Below are 19325 nucleotides of genomic sequence, written 5' to 3'. Positions count from 1 at the left end.
TCATTAAATTACTTGTAAGTTTAAGTGACAGACGTAGCAGCTTTTTTTTTTTTTTTTTTTTTAGTCATGTTCTTTGCTTGCTTTTAATATGAACGTTATCCTCCTGGTGTTGTGCTAATTCTCCCAAGTGATATTTCCATTTTAGGACCATTTTGATAGTCAGTAGTTTTCAGGGCTACAAAATGTATTGAGTGATCATCATTATAGGTCATATATTTAAATTTAACTCTGTAAAATTTAGATGGGTTTATCCACTTATGTCTGCATTCATACGTTGGCATTGTTTTTCAATTGTTTTGTTTAAATAACAGATTTGTTTAAATCTTCTAGGTTTTGTTAACTGTATTGTGATTGTGTTCTCAAAAGCCTTTAAAGGGAAGTAGAATAGACATGGTTTTAAGTGCAGGCATATGGATTTTGGTATACAGGACAGCCAGTCTAGTCAATGATTGCATTATGCTTTTGGCAGGGTTGAACTGGCTGGCCATTAAGAGAAAATAAAAATAAGAACAATGTTGTCTGCATTTAACATTAATTTATTAATAACCAGAAATTATTATTACAAGCAAGTTAGGTAATAAAGATTAATGAGTAATTGTTGTCTTTGCTAGTCTGTTTGAACTTGTGACTTGATTATGTATACATACATATCCTTTGAGTAAGGCCCTTGATCCCCCGGCTCCCCAGGTGCCATGCCACAGGATTTTGGTTCTGTTCCCTGACTGGAAAAGCCAAGCTCTACATCTGCTCCACCCACAGTGAATCTTGGTTCCCTGTTTATTGGAACACATTTTGAGACAAAACCATGACTTACAGATCTGGAATCTGGTGTCTGAAAACATTCATAGGAACAAAAGTTTCTTCAGATTATTCACAAATGTTACTGAACAATAAAACTCTCTGCACAGGCTGAAGCCACACCCAGCATCTAATTAGTCTGAACTGGTTTTTAACATTTTTTTTTTACACTGTTTCAAAATTTTCAATCCAACACATTTTTTTCTCTCTTTTTGATGTACTTTCTTAATCCCTGTGTAGTATTAAAATGGCTCATTTAATGTTTTCTTGCTTTGAGAAATTTTGGGGGGTATTTTTTATGTCTGCCAAGTTTATGTATAAAAATAAATCACTTAGTTGGCTAAAACAAATGTAAGGAGAAGAAGTGGTGGGATTATTACACTCATAGGTTCATAGGATAATTCAGGTTGGAAGGTAATCACATGTACCTTTTCTAGATAAACTTCTGGCTATATCAATTATTTCATATTCCAGTTTGCATTCTGGAAGTCACATAAGAAAAGATCCAAACATTTCCTGCACTTCATAAAGGCAGCAGCCCACTACTGCATTTCATAGATTATACATACATTATCACTGAAAATAATTTAAATGAAAATAAATTTAAATAAAACTAAAATAATTAAGAGGTTTAAGGGCTTATTTAATCAACATCTGGGTGGCATCAAGATGAGAAGATTTCTTTTCTCAATTTTAAAATATGTTTAATATCAACAGTAAATAGAAAAAAATAGCTTAAGATGTCTTCAATTGCCATTCAGACTGTAGATTTTAAAGTTCTCTATAAAATACAAGTTACATTTCAAATTTCAGTTTATTTCAATGTTCCATCTCCTTGATAAGAAATATAAAATGTATTTAAGAGAAATAACTTTCAAATCTTTAAAGAGTAATGTAAATTCATATAACAATGAATTACTCTTAGTGTCCTCCAGATGTCTTCCAGCTCACTAATTTTCTGGGTGTCCATTTGATTTCCAGAATAACTACTTTAAACAAGATGTGCTCAGAGCTGAGTGCACCCTGAATTTTGCCATTGGCGCAATGTACAAATCATAGCTATAGATATAGATGCTTGTTAATTTTAAAAGGTTGAAAATCATGTCTGAAAAACATTTTTCTTTATTAATTATTTTAATTTTTTTTCCCCCGTATTCAACAGCATGCTTCAATTAATTCATTTTACACTTCATTTCTCTTGTATCTTTGAATAATGAATAAGCATTTATCCAAATTCCAATGCATGAGACCAGGCGAATAACAAGGAGGTGAATTCCGTATTTGGTTTTCACCAGCTAAGCATCTAAGTATAGATAAGGGTGAAATACCTAACAGAAGATCCTTAGGGGCATATTCAAAGCATAATCATATAGCGTATACAGCCATAACATAGCCCTTGCCTGGGTGGTTTTAATGTGCCACAAAAATATAACTTTTCAACAAGTATCAGTTTCATGCAGTCACAGAGCATCAAGGAAACTTAGATGTGAAGTCCTGGGTATTGGACATGACAGTGTTCATTCAAGGATGATAGCCTGAGGTTATTGCCAGCTTCTCAGTCAGGGGAATAGGTGGGTTAGAAAGTTTTATTTCAAACCAGATGTCATGGCTATTCATCTTACATTACTCTGCCAAAAAGAAGAAACAGAAAAAGATTGATCAAGAATCTCATGGATATTAGGCTTACAAGCAATAGCCTCCAAGACCTGGAATTTTCTTGTGAAATTTGCCTGCACTGTAATTTGCCTCCCCTGAAATAGAAAGTGAGGGAACCACAGCATTGCTATGTCTGAGATGACAGACTTCTGAGTGAGGGAGCCCATATTTACAGGACAGTTATATGTAGTGTGTATCTGCCAATGTGTTAAAGTCAAATTGTGCGTGACCAGGGCTAAAAGGAGATGGGAGGTATGCACAAGATATTCACATAAGAGTTCTAAAATATTCTTGAGCTGCTTTCCACTTGTTAAACCCCATTTCTCCACATACTCAGTATCACTGCAGATCATTGGACAGATTTTGTTAATGATTTTCAACAATAAGAGAGCAGTATGTTCTCAAGGGTAAGGGATACACTTTCAGTCTGAGTAGGGCCACGCTTCCACAAAAGCAAAAGCATTGACACTAGAGAAACATAGACGCATCCTTATTTACTTTATCCAACCATTTGCCTCTGCAAAGCTACCCTGAAAATTTCACAGCCAATGGGTTTGAGGAGGATGATGTCTAGGCATTTCTTACGCCAATTGGTCTGGAAGGACTGCCAGAAATATCATGGCTGTCTTGTGTTTCTGTTTCTATGTTAAAACTGATCCAAGAATTGCACAAGAAGAAAGAAAAAGACAGTTCAGCGTCAAGAGGAAGCACATGACATGCAAATGCAGGCTTGATCATTTTATTTAACATTCACATAAATGTTATCTTTGGAGGAAAGAATAAATTACTATTAATCATCTCCCTTCTTCTTTTGGTCTAAACCACATCTTCAGGATTTAGCTAATATATTTTAATAAAAGGTAAACAGGAAAGTTATTGTCTTATGTAAGCAATGTGAGAGATCAGATGTGAAAGATAAATGAGTAGTGTAAACTATGCTTTTTGAAATAAGTAAAAATCCTGTAAGAAATACTACTCATAATAATGCAACATTTCTAAAGCAATTTTGCTTCTAAACAGTTTATGTGCCTTGAGCCAAATTCATTCCATCTGTATGTGTACTCGCACAGATTTGTCCAAAGACCAGTAAAGCCAATGGTAGGTGAACTCTCACAGCAGATTCATGTTCAGTACCATTAGCCAGTATAGTTTTGGCCCTGTGTAATAACTGGTAGGCTAGAGGCATGATCATTACTTTTTTTCCAAAAAAAGTGCTAAAAGAAAATGTTCTATACTATCAATTCCCAAATGGTAGCCAGATCGCTCTGGAAAAAAAATGACAAAGTAGATTTTTTAATTTAGTGGTGAATTACATATGTCACTCTATGGTAATATGTCACATGGCAAGCCAGAAATTTTAATCGCTTTTCAGATTAAATTAAACAGAAATAACACGTACATATTCCAAGATGGAGGAGTTAATCACAGAATATAAAAACCACACACATAAAGTAAAAATATGCATATGGATGCTATTCACACACTCATTTATCTCTTTTAAAGCAATGGCACTATATATATATATAATGAAGGTCCTGGTCCTGGTCCTCAGCTGTGCTAACATCAGTGGTCCAATCCCTATTTAATGGACCTTCTCTAATTGTGCACAAGGTGAGGACAATAGCAGTTAGCCTAAACATGACATGAGGCAAATGGATCATTGAGCAGACCAGCCAAATTCACTGTATATAAAAAAATAAAGAGAAGTAAATTTGGATATTCAGCTATGGTGGGTGAATCCGTCCCCCTGAAGATAGTTGCAAATATTTAACCCTAAGCCAAAGAAAGGTTGTAATTACAAGAAGTGAATGCTAAAAATGTAACCCAGTCACTGCTCTAGTGGAAGCAGAGGTCCTTTAAAGTAATCTATAGAACTACACAATACATGTCAATCATTACTGCCTATGCCTAAAATGATGGGTGACAGATGTGAAATATGCATATTTACAGCTGTAACTAAGTTCCTCTTTGTACCAGAAAAAGGAACTCTCGTGTGAGAGAAAGGGTAGAAGAGAAATGATCCAGCATTAGATGGGAAAAAGGACTGCTTTCCCACTAGTAGCAAGACTAACCAAGCTGCTTATAGATGTAATGGAAAAACTCTTCTTGATATAAGCAAAGATTGGCCTCCAGTGAAAAAATGAAGTTAATAATTATTTATTGTTCGGGATTTAAAGTAAGTGATTTAGTCAAATGGAATGCTTTTAAAATAAGCTAGTAAAAACAAGCAGTACCACAGCAGCAAAAGTGTTTCCATAGTGTAATTTTGGAGACACATATGGTGCAGGGCTATGACTACAAATGGAACACAATAGGTTCAGTCACCACCTTGGGTGCCCTGTTGAAAATGCAGATACTTACAATTCCCCTGTAATGACTGTCTGGCCTAGGAGATGATTAAGGTCTACAGGCTGCCCTGTTGCCCTCTGTTCTTTGGGATGGTGCAGTATTTGATTCTGAACATGCCCATAAACGCTCAATAAATAGGCCCAAGCTCTACCAAGATTTGCAGATTACACATTTCTCTGTCTTCCTTAACTGGGAGTCCAGATTCAATAAGAATGATTAGACAGAGCATGGTGAATGAATATATGCCTGAGTTAGTTGTGTCTTTGTTCAGAGAAGGGGTGGAAATGTTCCTCTGTCCTTGTCATGTGACAGACTTCGTAAGAGGCTCATCTGTTCACTCCTTGCCTTCTGAGACCAGAGAACATCTATGTAAACCATGATAACAAGGAGTGATTCAGGAGAGAGTAACCATTTTTACTGACATGTTAATTCCGGTGCCAGGATGTCTCCAGACAGAGAAGGAGGTACATATCTGGATCTTCCACATTCCCACTTCCAAGGTGCGAAATAAAAAAGCAGTGCTGTGGTCACCACATGCATTCTTGTGAGTCTGTGAGGAAGGACTGGGCAGGTACACAGACACCCAGACAAAATCTGGAGGTGTGAATCCCAACCAGAATATGACAATTTTTTTTTTACCCAAAACACTTTCTTTTCTGCTCTGCAGCATTGGATATTGAAAAACAGCCCCAGGATAAGAGCTATGTCTTTCTTTCAATGCCACCGCTACCTTAACACCACACTGCTGTCAATGGGCCCTGTGGTCCACCCAGCTCTTGAAGTATTTTAAAGCCCAAGATGACCCTAAGAAACTGATCCTTTGCACCTATGCCAGAGCCATGAACTGCAATTGCTGGACAGAACATAACAGTCCCCAAAGCAGAAAGGCTTATGCTGTCCAAGTTTTTCCTCAGTCTCTTCTTTCTCTGTTGAGAAAAGTCTTGAAGACAGCTAAGTACAGCCTACAAGCAGCATGGGGTGCATTTTTAGTGCACCTGAAAAGTAGCCATTTTCTTCTATCTTCATATTAATTCTGAATGGAAGCTAGTCCTTTGGAGTTGTAGAAAAACAAAGGATGCAGATCTGAACAGCGTTAATATCTTCAGGTTGAAAATCTATACTACTATGAGGAATTGTACCGTATTTTGAACTTCAAATATTTTTTAACCAAAAGTATCGCATTTGGTGCCCATCCATCAGTAGCAAAACACTTTAACAAACAAAAATGTCTCATGGAACAGTAAGGACACTTAACCTACATAAGGAGCCCGCAAAGCTGTGAAGGCATTTCTGTCATATCATAGCAGCGTAGATAGTTTAATAGACAGGGATAGATTAATGGATGCATTTATTGGCCAATTAAATCCACTTCTTTAATAACATAAAAAATAGAGCAAAAATTATCACCATTTATATATTACATAAATAATACTAATATATTACATATTTTTAATTAGTTCATGGGACAAAACTACATTTAAGTTGAAATTCCTGATTAATGGTGTTTGAATTTGTTCAAGGGTGACTCAAATCCATCGTAGAAATACTATCACCAGAACTCTGGTACTGTACTGGTTTTAATTTAAACCACGACACTTAACAATGAAAGAGTGAGTGTGGGTAAAAGCAGCAAGGCATTGAAAAATATACTCTAAGCTTTCCCTTATCTCCCACCCTTTAAAACCTTGCTCTGTAATGTTTTACATTACAGAGAAGCCTAAAGAACCTCACTACCAGTCTTCAGAGGTCTATAAAGAGACTTAGTAAGCGATACAGTGAGTGGCACAGTGGAATGTCAATGAGGATTTACGTTAATGCGCAGCATTACAATGCCACTCTGCTATACACACTGCTTCCAGACTAAGCCTGTTACTGTGGTGTACCCGGCTTCAAAAAAAACAGGGGTGCATAACATACCATCACCTTTTTTACATTATGGAAAACAGCTGAAAAATTATATGTACACATATCAAAGGTAAAATGTCCTAATTTTAATGAAACTTTTGAAAGGTGAAATTTAAATCTTCTTTTCACAACTTCATTTATGCGGGAATAAAAAGAACTCTATCTCAATCTCTTTCTCCTAGACATTTTAATACACTGGAAATCAGGTGTGAGAGGAAATTTTCTAAATTTTTGTTCTAATACTGAAATTAAACCTTATCAGTATTTTGAAACTTTTATCAATAAAGTTTTTTAAAATAGTTCTCTAATGTTTTTTAAAGTTGTTCTAGATTATTTTACTTTTGTTTTTAATTCATTCCGCTCTGCCCTGCAAGAATAGAAGAACTGATGGATTTTCTTTCAGAATTCGTGATGTCAGACTTTTCTCCTCTAAAATGAAAGCTAAAGATCCCAGCCTGCCTCATTCTTCTTCAGGTATGGCTTTGCATTTGTAAATACTGACTAGTGCAAAGGCTCATATGTAAGTCTACACGCTGTTATCTGACCTACTCTACATAAGCACAGCTCTGCTGAGTTACTGGTGTACAACCATAGTGATAATAGAAAGGAGAGCTGAAAGGTACTTTCCAGACTTTTCTGAAAATGGTTGTTGGGTCAGATTCACTTCAACCAGCTAGACCCCAAAGCACCACTCTCCCTTTTCAGTCAATACAGGAGTTTCTTCCCACCAGATCTTGGCTGGGCCAAATTGCCCTTGCTCCCTCCTTCCTTGGGAGGGAGACAGCAAAGGGTGATTCTGTTCCTAATATCTGTGGTTCAATCAGGTACCTACTTGAGGACAAGATGAACCCAGACCTCAGTAACAAATATGCTGGAGGCACACTACTCTAGCACAAGCCTGCAGTCATTAAATACTTGAAAACAAAACACCTAGAATTAACTTTAAGTTAGGTACTAGCTCTTTTTAATCAGCAGCTTTTTTAAGATCCTAATTTAGCTGTTTTCCCTTATTTATTTTATTATTTTTCAGTGGAACAAATTCTTACTCAGTATTTGTGTATGTGGGTTTGTTGCTAACGTCAGTGGGTATATAGACTTGTTGGGTTTGTAGGGTTTTGAATGGTTAGTTTTGGTTTTCATGGGAGGATGAAGAAGGCAAAAGGAAGAAGAGGAGACCTAGTAGAATATACAATAGACCTGAAGACTTTAAAAGCAATGGACAAATAAAAGACTAAATTCTGAACATGTGTTGAAGATAGGACAACACCTTCCCATCTGCTCTTCCCTGTACATGAGAGAAGTGTAATAAAGGAAACATCTGGTTTAGAAAATAAAATTCCCAAATTAGATCACCACAAATCAGTAGTTAATGAAACACTAGGCTCTCCTCAGTGTTGGAACGAATATTCATTTCCAGCTAAAATTGTGGAGTAAACCTTTCTCATCTGAATGGAATGTTTTCCAACAATTCTTTGGTTTATTTGCATTTATTCCCTTTTCTTATCTAAACTTTTATTCCAGATTGAATTAAATAGTAAATTGTAGTAAATTAATTTTACAGTATTCTTCAGTCAAGTTTTTTGCAGAGAAAAAGGTTTGATTTGAAAAAAATGTATGTGGGAATCAGTTGTCAATGTTTATACAACTGTACTTACCTTGTGAATTCTATATTGTAGCACTGAGAGCATACATGCTAGCTCCTTACCTGTCTCTATCTGTTTAGGAGAGCTGCATCAGCAATGAAAATTCCTGTTGCAGTCTACACTTTATCACTTGGAAACTTTAAGAACCTGGGTACAATGTCTTACATGAACAGGAATATTTCCAGTTTGGAAACAATGTACTAGACCAACTTTAATTTTCCCATTGGTTCAAATGAGCACAGTATTACAAACAACTTGGTTAAACACAGAATAGCCAAGCATAATTGAGATAGAAAACAGATGAGTAACTGGCATGAATGGCACAAATGGCATAAACAAAGAAAGAAAGAAAGAAAGAAAAAGAAAGAAAGAAAAAAAAAACACAACAAAAAAACCCAGCAGTAGCTGTCAAATATTTGTCTCAGATTCTTCATATGAGATGTCTGGGGTTTTGATTGGTTGTTTGGTTGTTTGGGGGTTTTTTTGTTGTTTTGGGGTTTTTTTTGTTTGGTTTGGTTTGGTTTTCTGATGATTGCTGAGTCTTTAATTATGCTTGACTAGAATTATCAGTGCATTAAAAAAATACCATGCTAGTGAGTTTACCATCAGTGAGGCAGATATCTCACTTCTGAGCCTTTTCATAGAAACATAAGCTGTTTTACCATAGAAGCATTTGTCATAAAAGTTTTAATGTAGTTTATACCTCACTGCACAGAAAGAACACATTTTTGTATGACTTTAGTGAGTTGCAGAAGCTGTAAAACAGTTGTTCCATCGCTCGTACCATCTAAAACTTCACAGGCATCTCAGAACGGTACTGAATCTCTCCTCCATTTGACTCTGAGGTGGGCAGTTATTGCTGCTTTAGGAACAACATATTAGTTTTCTGCCCTTATTGGACTAGCCCGTTAGCGAGTGACCAAATGAGACTTTTGATGCCCAGTGTTCTTCATGATCATGATCCCTGTTTACAAGAATAGTACTGAAAGGAAAAACGTGAGGGTAGTAGTCATAACAGCCATCACAGGAGTGCATACCTGCTGGAAATTTTGCTCAGGTAGGGAACTGGCCAGTTCTATCATCACTATAGTTAAAAAGCAGTAACTTTTAAGACACTGTGGTAAGACCTCTTTTTTGCCCAAAAGCATGCCACCCCAGATGCTATGGGGATGAAAGTCATGGTGTTGGCATCTGGAGAATACCTTATGTGAATTAATTAGTGGCAGGCTGAGTGGTTATTTTTTTGTTTGTTTGTTTGTTTGTTGGGTTTTTTTTGAGATTTGGGCAAGTACTTCTGTATTTCAAGTTTCAGCTGTATATGTGAGGAGGCCTTGTAAAAGGAAAGAGATTGGTTAATAAGCAAATTAATCAGGAAAAGACAAAGATTGCAAATGTCTTCTAAAAAAAATCATGAAGTATTACAAATATGTTCCATACAAACAGTTAAGCTTAAAACTTTCTGCATATATTAATCCAAATTTACCGTATTCTTAGGCTTCTAAGATCTCATAGCTTGAAACGAGTACCCCACAGTTAGGCAAATATTCTGCCTGTGCACCTGACCTGCATACAAGTAAGCATGTACAAAACCACCAATACCTACACATAGGTTCACACCTATCCTCCCTTTGTGGGTCCCTATGTATTTTGATTGAGTTAAATCAAGCTTATGTTAAGCTTTCTGAAATAAATTTGAGCTGAAACTGATATGTAGAATGAATTATCAGACTTAATGGATATTTCATTACTTTTTCTTCATGTAGTCTCAATATTTGTGCTTGATTGCACGTAAATATTGTGGGGTTTATAATAGATGGAATGTCATGATAAGAATTAATATTGATTAATTTTCTTAACTCATTTTTTTTCTTTTTCCTGCCTTACAAGGCTAGCCATCTGGTCAATAGCCTTTTACTAGAGAAAAGTTCCTTCTTGAGAGAAATTCAGGGGCAGGAAATGTTTGTTGGAGGAGGCTGAAAGACGGTTCTTTCTTTTTTTGCTCTCCAAGCCACTTTTGCATATTCTCATGCCACCGCACTTGGTGTTTCCAATCAAGATCAAGGGGTGTTTCCTACTGTTTTGGGCTTGTATTAATTACTCTGTACATCTGTTCCTCCCAAAGAGAGATCACAGATGTGAATGCCTGTACGAAAGGCAAAAGTTGGGTGGTCTACAAGTATTTTAGATACGTATTTGCCATGCTCTTGGCAGGTAGGCTTCTTCAGGCTTCTCCATAATTCTTCCTAAACTAAAGGCAATATGGATCAGTCTAAGACTGATTTCCTTGCACCCTTCTGAAACTGTGACCCCTGGACTTTGCGTTTTTCTTAAGATGACAGCATTGTCCAGCAAGCAATACCACAGATTACGTTCACTGAACTGTGTGTTATACCACCATTTTCTAATCTTAACCCTACAGTGAGCTGTACTGTAGATGATAAAAGCCTTCTCAGATTACAATCAAGTCAGACTGACTTGGTACACAAAGGAAATGAACAGAAACATATGCCTTATGTAATGGCTTCACATGTAATTAGTTTTCCATAGATTGGATTTCAGCCAGAATTCCATAATTTTCTCTATTTTTTTAATCTTTGCTGATATCTCAGTAACTTTCTTCCGTCACAGACAGACACTTTTACTCTGGCTGGCTGGTGTAGTGGTATTCATAGCTTTCACAAAAGTTGCCAGATAGAAAAATGTACATACAGTTGACCACAAAACCAAATAAAAGAATATTTTCTTCAAATCCACAGATGTGCCAGAATCAATCTGTGAAGCGTTGTATGAGCCAAATTCATCCAGGGTGAAATGTTTGCTCAACAGCGAAGAGGAGATGTATTTCCTGGTCCACCAAGTGGCCCAGCAGTAGCAGCACCCAGCTGCAATGAGGGCAGCTGAGATTCAGTTTCCCCTTCTCCTTGGTCTATGCCAGCGGCTTCAATGTAGCTGAGCTACAAGACACTGTTTTCATGGTCACAGAACAACCTGGAATTTCCTAGGTAAATGGGTTTCTCCCCACTTTTCCTACTTTCCTCTTTTTCTCTCTCACTATTTTCAACTCTTTTTTTCGTGATGTAGATGAAGAAAGAAGATAAATGGTCTTAACACCGTATCATGCAAAAAATGCAATTGTAAAGAGATCTGCTTATCATCTTTCAAAACAGTCTACTCCTTCATGACAAAATGTTACAGATAAATACCATTAATAATAAATGTATTTCCTTTATATTGCCTTTTAAAATAAATATCTCATTCCAAACTTATATTTGTCGCTGAAATATGTTGCAGATTTGAAAGGTGATAAATAAAAAGCAGCAAGAACTCTTTAAATTTAGGGAAGAGGTCAGAAAATCAAAGGTGAAACTAGTGTCTTGACAGGATGTCATAGGAAGTGCACACCCTCCAGTTACCATCCTGCAAATTTTACATATATCAGTTGTCTTACTAATTAAGGTTGTGATCAATGCTATAAATAACACTGCAGGATCAAAATTTGTGTATATAAGGCTCATCTTGGCAGATTGTCAAATATATGCACTTTTGACCAAACACATATATTTTACATCCTCATAGTAATTATTCCTTCCAGATAGCTATATTGCATCATCTTGAGCCAACCCTTGGTGCTGTGTACAACAATTTATATCAGAATTCCTGCATATATTTCATCTGTGTTTGCATAGTGTGAGTTACTAGATTTCTAAGAGACCATATTTTCTCTCTTGAGTTTCTCCTATAAGAACAACTGTCCTACCTACCTCTACAAATGCTCCCAGAAATACTGTAACTGGGAAATCTGAAAAGGTCACAGAATATGTGTAAAATTAATTTGAACTTTAGAGGTCTTCCATGTCATTTCACTTCTCTGTGGTACGTGGCAAGTTTAATAATTGTTTTTGCATCACAGATAAATGCATCAACATGAACTTCCAATAGCCTTTTAATACTGGATTTTGAAAAAGCATTGGTTAGATTTTGTTTAATTAAAGTGGCTGGAAGTGAACAGGTTGTTTCTTTAGTATGAACATTTATCTCAGATTGTCCAAAATAGAAAAAGTACTTGAACTCTACTGCACAGAGAAGAAAGAAATTTTGCAGAATGTTTCTGGACAGTATGCATATCAAATGGAAACTTTAGTGGGAAATTTTAGCTGTCTTTATTTTAAAAAAGTATAATTCTAAGAACCCTCATTAAATGTATTTATCTTTCATGGAAAACAATTTTCCAAACTAGATACTGGGAAGAAAATATTAGGAAGAAAATACTTGCTTCACATTTAGATTTCTCCTATCTGAATTTACATACATATTATTAAGTAAAGATAACTATAGCCTGGGAAATACATATAATCCTTTCTATACCATTCAGTACTGGTGGGTTCTTTAGTTGTTTATTTTTAAAACAGATATTCTGTAAACAGTTAAATTTACCTCTTTGGACTGTTCAACTTTTCTACAGAGTCAGTAAATATAATAGCTTTACTCCTAGTACTCCTAAGCTCTAAGGATTTTAATGTATGTTACACACTCGTGCTAAAGTAAAAAAAAAAAAAAAAAAAAAGGGTGCTAGTTCCTTCATTTATTAAATGTGGACCATATTAAAAGGGAATATTTTTTTCTTCCATTCAGCTGGAATATCATGTGTTTTAGTTTGTGCTGTTGTGTTCATTGCCTCTTGTCCTGTTACTGGGCACCACTGAGAAAACCTAGCTCTGATTTTGCTACTTTTCCTAGTAAAATAAGTATTTCTGATACTAAATATTTTCTTTTTCATAATTTGTTCCTAAAAATCAGACTGCCTGGGACCAGTTCAAAATATTTATTCTCACCTTACTTAGAACATCTGAGAGAGAACTAACTCAGACATGGAAGCTTTCCTTCTATAGAAAATGAAGGAAAACTGGGAACCTCTGGGAGGAGATTTGTCATACCAGAGCATGGCAAGGAATCCTGGACATTACTTGTTCTTTCCATTGCCTACATGGGAGCTCCTGTAATAAGTGGCTGATATTTGTCCTCTGGATGCACTTTTTTGCAGAAGATGGATTCAGAAATCAATGCATATTTTAAACTTTCAGCTGTATTGGCCTTATAGGTAAGTAGAACACAACAATTTATTTTGAAATACAATCTTCTATAACTCCATTGATTTCCTTTGCTCTAAAAACTATGTTAAAAAGAAGGTAAATTGCAAGTTCTATTGCTATGAAGCTAAGTGATTTGCACACCCCATAATTCAATTGCATAATATGCGGTTAAGGTTTAGAGGATACATGCTACCATCAGAACCAGAGATATCACAATGATTCAACATGGAACAGGTTGGTTCACCTGTCACATTTCCTTTTTCCACAAAAACTGAACAGTAAGCCTGAACTGACCTGACAGTGACCCTCTAATCCACTTGACTTATTTCTATAGATGAAATTAGTTTGAAGAAATGTCTTTTATTCATACACTGTGCTACATTTTAAAGTCTAGATTGGGAAAATACTTTGGGAGAGGACAAAAAAAAAAAGCCTTCACAGCTTGCTTTCCTTCAGTGTAGTCTTTATTCAATTAAACAGAACACATTTAGGGAGAGGAACTAAGACAAGATTTAACAGGTTAGTTTGCGGTTTCTGTCAGACGTAAAATGATGTGGACTGTATAGTAACATTCAAAAATCTTTAGGGGCAGATGTGGCTATGTTCTATAATTTACGTACAGAGTGTGTTGTTTCAGTGAGTAGGAGATTTCCTGTACAGCTTATATATAAATAATCAAGGAAAAAATGTAGGAAAAAAGGGACATTGTCTTCCTTTCGTCTGTGTTTTCTAGCAGTCCTTACAATTCGTCACAAAGTGACGAAAGGACAGTTAGCAGGGAAAACTTGCAGGTTACAAGAAAATCCTGTGAGATCCATAACTTAGGTGACTTTTCACTCAGCCTACCAAACTCATTTAAAAATGTAAGGACTTGGAGAACTGATGACCCAGGTCAGGTAAAAAGTCTCTCTCTCTTTTCCAAGAGGAAGGCTTTCAGATTGCTACACAATGATCCATGATGGAGCAGTCTGAAGAATTTGGGTCTACCTTCCTTTCCAAAACAGCGTGGGCAGACAGTAATGTGAAATGCACATATATACCTCTTGAAAAGCCCTGCATTTTGCTATGCTTTGTTTTTATACTTAAGATGAGAAAAACAAAGATCCGTAGGAAATAGGAATAGAAGGAAATTTGAGATGTCATTTATTCCATCATCTGTAAGTGATGTCATTGTCATCAGCGTCTGTTTAACATGTTTGCTTATACATACTTTTACTGGGGAAGATTTTCCACATCTACTGGATAAATTATTCCACAGACATATGACTTTTGGCATTGAGAATGTTTTTGCTCTTATCTCAATTAATCTCACTTTCTGCAATACAGACCTGTTACTTTTTATAGGTAACATATACAAAGCGGTTGTTTTTATTCCCTTCCATATTTGTCTGATACATTGAAGGCAGATGTCATGTTCCCCTTAGTTTCTTGCTTTCTAGGCTAAGCCACCCCCTGTTCAGTCACCTTCCTGAAGACCTTTTTCTCCCAAGATATGATCATTCTCAGTGTTCTTCTGTGGTCTGTGTCCAACTGGTTCACATACTTTTTTAATTATCGTACCCCAAATAATACTTAGTGCTCCAGCTGAGGCTTCAAGAGCTTAAGAAGACTTGAAGGGCCACTTAATGTGTTGTGTAGACAATATGCCTCCTAGAGTGCCTTTTTCGCAACACTGTTGGCTCACATTCAGCTTGTGTTCCACAATAAGCACAGATCCCTTTTTGTTGTTGTTGTTGCTAGAAAGCTGCTTTTTAGCCAGCCCTTTCCCCCACTGTGTTTGTGCAGATGGCAGTTCCTAATAAATACTTTGCCTGACGAAAGCTGCCACCAGCTCCCAAGAGAAATCCAGAAACTGCTGTGCAGACCCAGAAAACCAAGACTGACTCAAAAACTGAGAGAATAGGTCTTTTCTAAACTGGGAGAGGTAAAGGCTTGAGACCCAGTGTCCCAAAGGATGCCATTCCTACAGTCCAGAGAGGGGACCTAGTGCAGGCTCCCTGAGCCCATGGCAGGGTTGGAAAGAACTGATGAATTCACAATACTGAAAAGGAGCACAGAATTGATCCCTATATGGGGAAACATTGTATAGTACAATAGCATGTCAGAATAAGAAGAATATGAGGGTCTTTGGGAATATAGAGGTAACTCTCCCCTCTCTGGAGCTGCCCTTTCACCAGAAGTTAATTTTAAATTCACTTAGTGGTGACAGGTTTACTGGAAAAGGCTAAGGGAGCCACACACTTCCTTTTCACCCCCCCTTACACATAAGCACGCACACAAACACATGGAGATTGGCACAGGACATACTCATAGTCATGGAAAACAAACCCTTCCTGATTTACAGTTGCTTCCTAATCACCCTTTGGCCCTGTCATCAACCCTCTCACTCCCATGAGCTCCTGTGGCTGAGGTTATTGTTCGTGAAATGTGATTCTGACAACCTGTCCTTCAGAGGGCTTAAACATGTAATTAAAGCAATAATCTTTCCTGTATCGTGTCAGCTTTTGTGATGATGATCATGGCCAAAAGAGTATTCAAACAGATGCAATTCTCGTACCAATATTTTAATTTCCTTTCTCTTTACCACTTTTTTTTCCTCCCTTCATCTATATGTAATTGCTTCAAGCTGAAACTTGGTTCTCTGTGGAGCAGATAGCCAGAGGTGAACTTAGAAGCCACCAAAGAACAGATCGAATGTGCAATGTATGTGTAATGGCATTTTTGAAATATAAATTAAAGTGAGGAGGAAGAACAGATTGCTGCCAAATGGTGAAGGCTGCAACTAGAAATGGAATAATTATTTTCATGCATTTACGAGAAAGTGCCGAAGTGCTGAAGAGTTTTATAATCTGTTTTATAAAGTACTTGACAGTGCCCTTCTAGCATAAACCTGGCCAGAATAATTACTAGATTCCTCAGCTATCCTCAGCAAGTTAAAAGCTCCTCCTTTCCCTGTTTGAAGAGTTCTGATTTTTGCCCTTTCAGAGGGAATGAACTCATTCTCCTTGTGCTCATTCCATCATATGGGTTCCTCCAAGCAGCTGAGGGCCAAAGAAAATGCAAGTTTTCTCTGCTTGTGGTTCTTTTTCACAGAGCTTGAAAGAGCTTCTGGGCCCATTTTCTCCTGCTTCAAATTTGTAATGAGCCTCTGCCAAAGCACAAGACAACAGTTTGCCCAAGTTCTTTCCTTTGACTTAATCCTCCTGACAGGCACAGCTCCAGTGCCTCATGAAGATCCTCATTAAGTACATCTGCCCTGTTACAGTCAGGTGAACTTTGTCATGTTGATGAAATAGCCCAGAGGAACTGCTCAGGCATGACTTTATTACTTACACTGAAATAACACATCTACTAGTCTTGGCAGTGAAGGGTGGTGTTGCTCCAAAACTCCCCACTCACCAGATGGACTGCAGCAGATCCAGCAGAATTTCAGTCATCTTCTTTTGGAAAACTGCACTGACAACTGGGTCAATAAGAGCTAGGAGGCATCTGAGCACATACTCCATTTTTATTGCTCCATTAATGCTGTCTCTATACAAGATACTTGTGTTTTAATGAATAGCCTGCACAACTCTGTAGAAAAACTGACTAGAAGAAGCACGAACAAACTTTTACATCAGATGTTTGGGACTGTTCTTTCAGAGGAGCCCTTGCCCCTGACAATATTTCACAAGATCTGGGAAGACAGCACATGATGTGTAGCACTGTCTGTGAAATCCTTGACGACCGCATAAATAACACATAAGTGTCCCCTCTGACTTGGCAGAAAGCTGCATGGTGTACCAGCACAGCATACACAACAGCAAGGGGAGGAGTGTTCACGCATCTTTTTTCTTCAGCTAGTTGCTCATGTGAGAGAGGGAAGTCTTGTAGTTCTATCTATCACACCCCTTTGGGTGATGGTCAAAGGTAATAAGGTAATAGCCAGGTGCCATTTTTTTATTTTTCCAGAGCATGGTTATAGTGCTTTCTGCAAAACAAGGATCATGTTTTAAAGCCTCTTTTTTAAACATTGTAGTAGAAACTTAGAGGTTACAGCAGGTACAGGATCTTAAAGGATCTATTACAGTTGTTTTAGCTACGAAGATGATAGAAATTCAATTTTTTGGTCTCCCATTGTGGGTGGATTATAGTGTATCTAAATGAGACTAAAGTAGAAAGCATCAGTACCTGGAAATGAAGAAGAACATTTAATAGTGATCATAGATGTAACAAGACCCCAAAAGATGTCGTTAATGTCAAGCTGGTTAAAAACTTGACCTTACCTATTTCTTCAGGAAACAAAGTTTCTCCAAAATTGTTGTGTAATCCTACAGGAAGAAAACGGATTTTCCCAAAACAGTCGAGCCCTTTGAACACCTCTCTTCAGCCCTCCTATCCCCCACCAACAGGATAACACTACTTGAACTCTGCCTTAGTTTTCAAAAGCCCATAATTACACCCTGTTAATTTTTTTACTTCTTAATACACCTTGACAAAACTATACTTGGTCAAGAGCAAGACTTTCCTAAGCATGCAAAAAGTAATTTCCTTTTAAACACCCATGGAATAAAATCCCCTAGAAATAACTAAGTTCCAGGATACAGAAAACAAAGCCAGGGAAATGCAGGTCCCTTATTCTCATGGCTAGAGGTCACTCCACCTTGACTGAATGCTGGAGGACATGGTTAATTTCTTTTTCTAGATTTCCTGCCTATTAAGACTCCCTCATTAGTGAGAGAAACCCACTGAGCAATGAAACCACTCCAAAAAAAATTAGTGTTTACTGAAAAAAATGGCCAAGAAATCATGGGCAGGAACTGCAGGGTGGCCTCCTGCACTAGCTCACCCTTCCCAGCAGAGGAACTGGATAAGCTCCCTTTCCATTCTGCTAATAAAACCCAGGTGAACTGTATCTTTTTACAAGTCTGTCTGATACAGGACACCTAAGGAAAAAGACCCCCGGCATCCCAGTGGTTTTTGCATTCCTGAAAAGAACCGCAGAACTGTGGTGAGAACGGAGCACCCTTTGACTCACAGCTCTACCCCACACTGAGCTATTTCCAGCAAAGTCATGAACAGGAGTTTTAAAAGTGAGTGTCTGCATCTCCTGTAATAACTGTTACTGTCTAACCTCGAGATATCTTCCAAGAAAGAATGACACTTTTATATTTAAAGATCAAACCACCCTGACTAACTATCCAGTGAAGTGAAGATGGGTCAAAGAAACATAGAATGGTTTCTGTCTTCAGTGTCCAGGGTGCAAGCCGTACCCCAGAGTCATGGAAGACAAGGGCAGGGACTGGGAGAATGGAGAGCCACCCATGGTCAGAGAGCAACAGATTCGGGAACGTCTGAGGAACCTGAAGGTGCACAAGTCCATGGGACCCAATGGAATACATCCGCAGGTCCTGAAAGAACTGGCGGATGGGGCTGTGAAACCTCTATCCATCACATTTGAAAAGTCGTGGCGGGCTGGGGACCTGCTGACTGAAAAAGAGGAAACATAACCCCCAGCTTTAAAAAGTGAAAAAAGAGGACCCGGGGAAATACAGAGGTCTCTGATTCCAGTCAGTCTCACCTCTGTGCCTGGCAAGGTCATGGAACAGATCCTCCTGGAAATCATGCTGAGGCACATGGAGAATGAGGAGGTGACTGGTGACAGCCAACATGGCTTCACCAAGGGCAGATCGTGCCTGATGAACATGGTGGCCTTCTACGATGGGGTCACGACCCTGGTGGATAGAGGACGGGCAACTGATGTCATCTACCTGGACTTGTGCAAAGCCTTCGATACTGTCCCACATGACATCCTTGTCTCGAAACTGGAGAGATATGGAATTGATGGATGTACCATAGGATGGATAAGGAAATGGCTGCATACAAGTACAGGCTGGATGGAGAA

Source organism: Eurypyga helias, unplaced genomic scaffold (assembly GCF_000690775.1).
Source record: "Eurypyga helias isolate BGI_N326 unplaced genomic scaffold, ASM69077v1 scaffold6659, whole genome shotgun sequence".
In the NCBI taxonomy this organism is placed as follows: Eukaryota; Metazoa; Chordata; class Aves; order Eurypygiformes; family Eurypygidae; genus Eurypyga; species Eurypyga helias.
The sequence above is the reverse complement of the archived record's forward strand: the minus strand, read 5'-3'. Positions refer to the sequence as shown.